This window comes from Astatotilapia calliptera, chromosome 23, assembly GCF_964374335.1.
Source record: "Astatotilapia calliptera chromosome 23, fAstCal68.1, whole genome shotgun sequence".
Taxonomy (NCBI): Eukaryota; Metazoa; Chordata; class Actinopteri; order Cichliformes; family Cichlidae; genus Astatotilapia; species Astatotilapia calliptera.
Genome location: NC_137443.1, coordinates 11995527 through 12005896, shown reverse-complemented (window position 1 = coordinate 12005896; position 10370 = coordinate 11995527).

The window sequence follows — 10370 nt, the reverse complement described above, 5'->3', positions numbered from 1 at the left end:
TACAGTTCCATAGATCATGCAGATTTCTACATCTGCCATTTGAATAAAAAAATATTACCCCCACACTTCTGATATGGGATTATATGAACAGTAAATAAATAGACCGCTAAGATTTTTCTGGCAATCCCATTACTTAACTTTCATAATCTTGCCAAAGTATTCAATTATTTCATGGCACTGTTCTTTAGGCTACATCACTCACAAGAAAAAATTCAACTACTTCAAGTCAGTAAGTTTCAGAATAAATGCATTGTTTATACTTTTGGAATATTTAGGAGAATGTGCACATAATAAATTAATTATGGCTTTCAGTCAGACGGGAATGAGCTGGACCCGTAAATACAGTACAGAAACTCATAACTACACATGTGCAAGCTGAGAAACCTTCCTTTTATTCCCTTCACTTGAACCCCTTTGACAATAAATCACGTTACCATGACGATTCTTTTAATTCTTATGAAAATATTACTCAGCGCGCTGTACGACCGGGTAAACCGGGTAAACTCCCACTTTGCCCTATTCATGCATGCTCGCGGCTCAGTGGGTACTGCTGCAAACATGCAATTAACACTCGTGACTAACGTTTTAGTGAAGGCCCGTCGAGTTTTTTAGGAACAGTAAATCATTCTCATTAGATGTAAAGTGGAAATCAGTTCTATTTGCTTCACCTGGGATGGTTTACAAGTCCAACCTGTTCTTTGTACAGCTCCACAATGTCTGCGACTGTATGTGAGTCGTGTGTGTGTGTGTGTGTGTGTGTGTGTGTGTGTGTGTGTGTGTGTGTTGATTCTGCAACAACTCATCAAAACCCCAAAAGGTTGATTCTGTTAATCTGGACGTAACGTTTTCAGCATTTACAATCTATCCCTGGGGTTTAAATCGTCATCCCGACGATTGAGGCTCACTGCCAGGGTCTAAACAGGGCAGACGTTTTAGGCACAGCTACCTGGGAGTTTACGGCCCCTATTGCTCTACTTCCTGCTGCCTGGGGTAGATGATGCCGATTTGAGTGCATCCCAGCATTAGCACTGAAAACGCTACATCCAGATGAACAGAATCAACCTTTTGGGATTTACTTACCTGGATGACTTAGCATGCATCAAGATAACGCATAAAAACTGCAGCAGATATCACTGCAGATGCTTTCTTCAAAAACAGATGAGTTAATTTATACTTCTGTCATACCTTTCCTTCATATATGGTAAATAAATACCTACCACAGAGGGACAAAGCCTCCATCACTTTGCCTACTGGTTTGTTAGGTTAGAGAATTCTCTAAGCAGGAAGAACAAGACAGATTTTTATTTTGATTTTTTTCTGAAACTCACAGCGCCTCTGACCTCATACACTGCATTGCTTGATGTACTGCCCAATCACACACCCATAGCGTCACTGTTATTGGTACGCCTGGATGAAGCTGAGAGGAACATTAATGTCAAAGTGACTCAGATGTCATCATTTTAATAGATTTATGGTGATATTATGTCTGAAAAAGGCTTCCACCGAGCTCCTGGTGGTATACATCTAATTCTTAACAAAGAAGATTTCTGAAAATTACCAGAATTTCTTTCCCCACAGTGATCCTCAAAATTTTGTTTTCTGTAAAAACCAAAAAAACACAAAAAAACTAGTAATTTAAAAAAAAAAAAAGAGTTCACCATTGCCCTTCCATTTATGTTGATAAGAGACTGAGATGATGTTTGCTTTTGTCAGTTAAAAATGTTGGTTTCTTACAGCTGTCATTACTGAGGATGGAGGAGCAGACACAGATTTATGCCATTGTTCAAGAAATGTTTTCAGATTGTTACACGCGTTGAAGCAGCTGAGATGAACTATTGCTCCCTCTGGCAACTCGTTAGTGCTAAGCTAATTACTGGTGCTTTGGTGAGGAAAGGTAGGGGTGTTACGATTTGAGGGGTGGGGCCATGCTAATGGAGGATTACACAGAGGTTGTTATACTGTTTCCTTTTGATGTGATTACCGAGCTGAAGGCTACATGTTGGCTGGTTTTTAATGATGGTCCTTCTGGTGTCACTGGAAACAACAGCAACCATAAAAGTCACCTAGAGAGGGAAGGGAAAGGAAAGGAAAGGACACTGGGAGGCTAAGTTAATTAAGCCCTGTTATGCACCTTGGCTGCTCTCGGCTATCACCTTTCTCTGTGAGACACAAAAGGCATTAAAGCAATGTTTCTGTGAAAATACTGCTGTAAGACAACATTTCACATTCTACCTGTTCAGAGTTTGTGTAAAACGCTGATGTGTTCCCCACCAAGGAAGTGTGAAAATCAAATGAATAGAAAGGTATACATGTTGTGAGAAATATTCATATCACTGGGAGTTGTCTTAGTGGCTCGGTTCTCATTGATATGCATACCAGCTTATAATGTCAGCTCTGGTGATTTTCAGAACAGGATGAGTCACACCTAGCTGGCTTCACCCTCTATTACTCGTCTTTCTCAGAGCTCGCTTGTGAGAACTTCATACTGAGTTAATCTACATCTGGAAGACAAACTATTTACCTACAGAAAATTGATGCACCGCTAATTCCAATTCTGCCACATTTCACTTTAAACCCACGTTTGTCCAGACATAAACTTTGTGAATAAAATAATAAGAGATCATTAATGGTTTTTTATGGTAACAGTGGATCTGTGAAAGGTTTCACTAGCAGTAGTGATAAACCTGCAGAACATGATGATGGTCTGACTCTGAAGTCCTCCTCAGCTGCAGTCACGTAGGTCTAGAGACTGGCCAGCGAACACTCGCCAATGACTTGTGAGGGATAAACGAAGCATTAAAATGTTCGCCTTCAAACTAGAAGTTGCACCTATCCGAAGGTGCAGTTTCTGCTGTCCTTGTCTGGTCTTTCTGCCCTCACCCCCAACAGATCTCTCAGATGGTTGCACCTCCCTGAGCCTAGTTCTACCAGAGATTTCTTCCTGTTAAAAAGGAGTTTTTCCTTTCCACTGTCACCAAGTGCTTGCTTACAGGGAGTCCTCAGATTCTTGGTTTCTTTACCTGATTTGGTGCTATATGACTAAAACTGAAATGAAGTCAGGATCTTCCATGGAAACTACAGGTGACCACAGCAATCAGCTAGCAAAAAAAAAAGGCAACGGCAAGGAGGTTTTTGGTGCATCCCCCTCTTTGTGATAGCCAACAACCTCCAGTAAATGCTTACCAACCAGCTGGGGAGTGAACACTTTTCCCTAGCAACCAGAGGTTTTTGGTGTATGCTCCTTTCTGGCCAATTACACACGTCGACTGCCAGCTGTAGCACAGGTACTTATCCGTCCATCCATCTATAGAGTTTACACTCCCATACCTTATAAAAGCATCATATCGTTTTAATTTAAATCAATTAATTAAATTTCAATCAAATAATCACAAACTTTCGCTTTTTGGTGATGTCATCATGTTGCCTAGCAACCACCTAACAATGACTAAAATCACAGTGCAAACAATAGCGTAGCACGAGCATGCACCAGCATGTTAAATAAGAATAATTTTATGTATTTTATTGAATTATTTTTGCTTGATTTGTTTATTTAAACATCCGCGTTTCAAACCTGCATGTAGACTAATGGAGTGAACAAGGTCATATTTAAAGAGCAGATTTCTACTCATTTCCAGCAGGAGGTTATATTATCTGCTTTTTTTGTAGCAGGCTCAAAGAATTTATAGTTTCCAGCTGGGTATTTGTCTGTGGTTTGTTTCCAAATAAAGAAATGAATGAATTTATTCAATTTATGTTTGGTGTATAGACATGTGGTTCAAGCCAAAATGAAAATGTTTTGCATGAAATCCGGATGCGTGAGGTCAGATTAACGGCACAGAGCATTATTTGGCAGGACAGCGGTCGAGTAACACTCCTCCTCTTCCGGGCTTCCTGCAATCGGTGCTTGATCCAAACTGACTCATCAACATGACAGACATCACTTGTCGATATTTGTATTACAGATGTTGCTGGAAGCTTTGTATGTATACCAACGCTCTTTCTCTCGGTGTCTCTGTGTCGTGTGCATCAGTGACAGACTCGTCCAGGGACTAAATTTGCCCTCTTTGTTTTGTTTTGGGGGCTTTAATTTTGCTGCTGTTGGAAAATTATCCATAATTGCAGCCTGCAAATGCTTATCCCCCTCTTTCTCCTCTCCAACTACTCTCTTGTGTACACTAGCTGTACACACACACACACACACACACACACACACACACACACACACACACACACACACACACACACACACACACAGTCTGCTACCCTCAGTAGATAAAATGGTTTCTGCTGAAGGATAGATCCACATTTTCTCACTGTCACACTTGGACACATTGCCACATTGAGACACACATACACATATTTGCATGTAGACTCACACACGCTCATGCTCTCTCTCACACACACACTAACACATCCACCCTGAGGTTGATAATGAGGCTGGGGAAACATGATTTATGTTTCATAGTGCAATCTAATTGATTTGATTAATCACATTCTTTCTTAGCTAATTAAATTACCACAACAGATTACAGAATATTTGGCCACAAACGTGCCCAGTGGCCATGCTGTTTGTTTTCAGTTGAGTTACATTACGTGTTTCTGAAAAGCTGTGATCAATGAATTTTATGGTCTATAAATCATTCAAGATCCATTCCTAAAGCAAGAGTTTCTGTGTTACCAAACATACATATAAAAGTTGTGCAACACGTTTTTCCCAGCAGGAAGATAATGCCAGTGTAGTCACACTGTTGAAATTGTGAAATTTCACATATGTTCGTAATAATTCATCATACACACTGCATACATGCTTCTCTATATGCTCAGCAGCCACTTCATCAGTTACCCCTTGTTAGTAACGGCTTTTGCCTTCAGAACTGCCTCAGTTCTTCATGGCCCAGATTCAACAAGGTGCTGGAAACAAACTCAGGTCTGTACTGACATTCAGCGTTTCCTGCTGGAAGCAGCCATCACGAAAGGATGGCTGTCAGCAACAACACTCGGGTAGGCTGTGGTGGTTAAATGATGCTCATTTGGTACGAAGGGCAGTCTGATTTTACCTGTTATCCTTTTAGCCCAGGTTTAGATAAGTTGACTCTTCAGTCTGGTGTACCGAGGCTATATGGTTTTATTCCTGTGGTTCTATCTCTCATTCGCTCACAGGGAAACTGGGTGGGTGTTATCAGTACAGTCGAGCTGGTTCACTGAGCGCCTGGTATTACAAAATGTTTGATTGGACTTGTTTTTACATTTCTTGGAAAATAAACAAAGAGAATCTCATTAATTTGAGTTGGATTGCTCTGGGATGAACTGTTATTTTAGACTCTGGAAGGACTGAAAGAAAATAACGAGAAAAGAAATTTCTTCATAAATGTTTTCAAAAATCTAATCACAAATCATGTTTAGAGCTTATTAAAGGATCGACTTATCTTAAAACCAAATGTCAGAGCCTAATTTTACAACTATGTTTTTCCAGGAGTAATGCAGTGTTTGAGTTGGGCTGAGAGGGATCACAAGAATACAAAATAAAGGTAACCATTAAAAGAATACTTAAGTATTAAGTAAGTAGACTGGCAGAAAGTCGAGGGACTTATGAGAAACAGATGAAATTGAAAAGGCAGCGAGTGCTTCATCAAACGTGTACGCTGGATGGTCAAACTTATTCAGAACCTCCTCCCCCGACACTTTCCAACATCAACTGTTTCTGTAACTTTCCAGAGCCAGTAATCCGCCGTCCACACCCACATAAAGATTTTTTTCCTCCATTATTAGGTTTTCATTAGTGTATGATTGTTTGAAAGTATGACTAATTTTTGTCTTTGTTACCTTAGAAAGAGGCCTTTGTATCTTCAGAAGGAGTGGATCTCTTCCATCATGGTGTGCTGTCCTGTTTCTACAGTAGCCTGGAACAGCCAAACCAAACAGTGGCTCTAGCATGGGACTTTTTAACAGCCACCATAGGTTTTTCTAAGCATTTCAAAGCAAAGGCTGATAAGGCAAATACGAAAGAGGCAAAAATGTACACATCATTCTTAGCACCATGCTCAGGGGTTAAAGCAGGCCAGAGGGTGCAGATGTAAATAAGTTGTTTTCATGGTACTTAAGCATCTAGCTAGTGCTACAGAAGGTAATTTCAAATGCAAAATTTCTAACAGCTCATCAAACATCAGCAAACTGTTTGTGTGCATTTTATCATAATCTGTCTGCTAGCTACTGCCTTATTTACCAGAATGAAGCTAACTTCACTATGAGATGCGAAAGTTGTAAAACAGAGAGACGAGGGAGGAAGGAGAGGTTATTTTCAAAGGAATAGATATACCGGAAATTTAAAGCTTAATCTTTTTAACACGTTGAATCTATATGTTCTTTTTTCATATTATGAAACATCCTGCAAAAAAAATACAAAATAAAAATAAATTCAAGTACAGCAACTTTGTGTTAATGATAAGTTGGATAAAGAAGTCTTGGTTTGCTGCAGACTTCGTTTGCAGTACTGCTCTGAGGTTTGCAGCGGTTCGGTGGTGCAGAGCAGCTGTGGTGTTCATGGTCAGTGATCGGCTACATCAGGGTAGCAAACTAAATGTAATCTAAACCAAATCACAAGTAAGGTGATCACGCTGATTACATTTACTTACTGAATTCCACCTTTAATCTCCTAGGACCTGGCGTCCACATATGTGGACATCACAGTTTGGGTTATTTATTCTAAAATAATCAATTTTGCTCTACAAGGGACTGATATCCACTTACAAGGACATTATACTGCTGCTCTTCTATCGAAATTTTAAACGAATATCCTCATATGTGGCTCTCATTTTTCTTAGAAACAAAAATCAGGTAAAAAATAAATAAATCTGGTAATTCTTTGTTTTTACATTCATTGGGTCCGAATATGCCCAAATATCAAAGAGAAATTAAAAATGCATGCCTTGGAAGAGTTCGAGTCTTAGGAGGTTAAACCAGCTTTATGCTGTCTACAAGTGGACAATCTGCCACGATGGCTCATGTAACATCTGATAACTTGTTGAATTCACACGATGAAGTCCACAAAGAGCAGCAGCACAGGTCAGCTGATCACAACTTATACACAAAATCACAACAGGAATTATCGTAACTTTTCTATTGTAATGTAACTGCAACCGATCTCATAGTTTCCCCTGCTACCAAACTCAACTTTAACCTCTGACTTTATTCATTTGATCTCTTTAGCTGTGGAGGAAAACTCACCCGACGACAGTGCAGGCAACAGCAAACAGAGTTTAGCTTTTTAATTCCTTTGTCTTTTCTCTGTTTGTGTTCTACATAACAGAAGCTCAAGCTGAGTACACACATTAGAGTTAAAAATTGGAAGTTGAAATGAAGTTTGCATTCCCTTGTATTAATATTATATTAATACATTATATAAGTGAGCTTTATGAGCTGATTGAAACGTCTTCCAAAGCACCACTTTTTACTTTTTAAACATTGCAGAGCCTCTACTTTTTTCACTTTAACTTGAGTAATTAAGTCAAATTAGTTCTTCTACCAGAGTATTTTTGAAACAAATGTCTGTAGTTCTACCTAAGTGATGAATGACTGGAGGTGACTGGTGACTAGAACCTAACCCAGATGGAGCATTCCCAGTGGTAAGTGCACGCTAGGTGTGAAGGTTCGGATAGCGGCGCGACCTTCTTCTCTCAGGTGTGACAGTCAGGTTTTCACACCAAACTGCCAAATATGGCCAGACAAATAACGCGCAGTGTAGTTCTTTAACAGAATAATCTGGCCTTAACATATTTTAAGACCAGATTGTCCGATTTCCTACTTTATAACTTTCATTAGACCCATCTTGCAATGTCATTTTTCAAACTTCATTTGAAACATAGTTTTCTGCCAGGAATACGTAACATCTAAACTGAAGCTGAGACATTATCAGGGTTATTTTATCAGAAGACATTATAATGGTTTTTCACAGGCTGTGCAGTACTTCTCATTACGAGTTTATAGATCTTCATATGTAAAACTGATGGAGGGCCTGTTAAGGTTCTTTTGTAGTATTGATTAAAAACTAGTCTTTGTCAGAAAAATACATTTCTAAAGAACGTGAAAGCTGCATCTCTGCGAGCTGTGAAAAAACACAGACAGACATCTGTTAGATTTGTGAGTAGTTTTAGAAACGGAACAAATTAAAATCAAAGTTTAAAACAACAAAGAACATAAAACACCCAAAAACTATGAACGTGTTTGATTTACAGGAAAAATAACTCTTCGGGTGCATTTCATTTCAGATCTATAGATTTGCTGCACGTGCTGTAATAAAACATGTTTCTGTCGTGTTGAGACATCAGGTTGCTGAGAGCTGGTTACTAAGATGGCTGCAGAGAAAAAGAAAAAGAAACTCTGTGTGAGCAGGAGGATAAAAAAATAAAAAGAAAAGACCGAGAAAAGGAGAAAAAAAGCAAAAGGAAAATACAAGGAGTGAGGGACTTGTGAAGTTTAGAGGTACAGCGGGACCTTATAAAGTGGGCCAAAGAGTGTGAAGATAGAGCACATAAAAAGCGAGCCGGGGATAGGGAAGATTGGAAAAGAGAGCAAAGCCAAATAGAAGACAGATTGGTCTGCAGAAAGTGGAGAGCTGAGAGATGAGAAGGAGAGGCTGCAGGAAGGAAAGAGCGAGCAATGAGAAGGACGGGAAAGAGAAAAGAGGAAGAGCGGCAGAAAGGGAAAGAAAAACATATAAGAGGGAGAGTAAGAGGTCATGAAGTGGTTATGAAACCAACTCTGACCTAATCTGGCGTGTTTATGACTCGATGTTTTCCTTTTTTCCGCGCTCTGAGACGCAAGCTGGAATTAGACTGGGCGGTGGCTTAGGATGAGCTCAAAGAAAGGCGAGAGACAGAAAGATGGGAGCCTTTTGTACTGTGGTTTTTACTTTGTTAGTGTGAGTGTGGCACTGGGTGCAAGTGTGAAGGTCAGGGTGAATCACAAACACTTTCATTCAGATGCACACAGCAGCACCTGAGGCTGACTCACCTGAACACCTGAGCATCTAGCAATCATTAACCAGTAAAGTCAGTACAAACAATATAAAGATGTGAAGGTCATTTTCCATTGTGTGAGCACGCGCTGTCGATGTTCAGCCATAGTTAGTCACTCTCTGACTTTATTACAGAGTAACTTGTCACATGTTGTGATTATTGTACATATTGTTTATTATTATAAGTGAAAATAGGATCACAACTTCTAAAACTATTAATAAAATGTCTGTGATAACTTAATTTCTTTGAATTTTAACTTCAATGTGTTAACTTAACCCTGCTGCCAACACTCAGCTGTCTTAATAAAAATTGTAAATATAATACTATAGACTCCACGCGTCAAACAAGGTACAAACTGGTGAGATGTTTCCACACTTTTGAGCAGTTTTAGTTAAAGAGCCCCTCTTCTCACTATCAGGGGTCAGTAGTGTGCAACACGAATGATCCGTCAGCTTTTACAGAGTTAAAAAGGAAGAGAATCTGTTTGTTTGAGCACTTACACCCAAATTTGCTGATCTCACCACAGTTCATCAGTCTTGGAGGACAGAAAGCCGTTACATCTCTGGAAAATCACCCTGGCTTCCAGTCACAGTTGGCCAAGAAGCAGGTGATGGACCAGCTTCAAAAAGTGTTTCTAGATAACATCACAGACTACAGGCCACACAGCCTCTCCTGTTAGTAATTAGGTTGTAGAACAAGACTGGAGTAAACTGGAAAGCATGCTACTGAAACTCTGTAAATATGATAATGCCATGATTGCAAAGTCATCATAGCGGCATGTTATGTGGGTTATTATAATAGTGTCATATTTTGGAGAGGCACCAAATGTTCTCTGTTCATGTGTCATCACAACCCCTCATCACGTTGTGATTATATCAGCTGAGGGATCATGCCAAGCCGGTGTAATATAAACCCTGCGTTGTGCCTCATTTGAGAGCGGCAGTTCATTACTGAACTTGATAGTAGGCGTGTGTGCGCGTGCGCGCGTGTTTGTGTGTCCGTGTAACAAAAACAGAGAGACGGTTTTGTCTGCATGTCCATCACACGTGCGGCATGACAGACTCCGACACAAATTCACGTGTGCGTCGGCATGGATGCGTGTTACTGCAAGCGCGCGAAGCAGTTTCTGGGAAATAGTTAAGAGGCTCACCGAGTCCGCTTACTGTCTGAGAAAAGGCATAAACAATGGTGTTTTAATGCCTTCCTCCAGCCTCCTCTGGCTGCATGTGACTGTGAAACACCAGTACTCACAGGCTTGCGTGTCTTTTTTGCTTCCCGTTTAACAAAAATACAACAGACAGCATTTCATCTGAGACAGCAGATTGCCCATGAAGCCTGCACCCCGATGGAAAATTC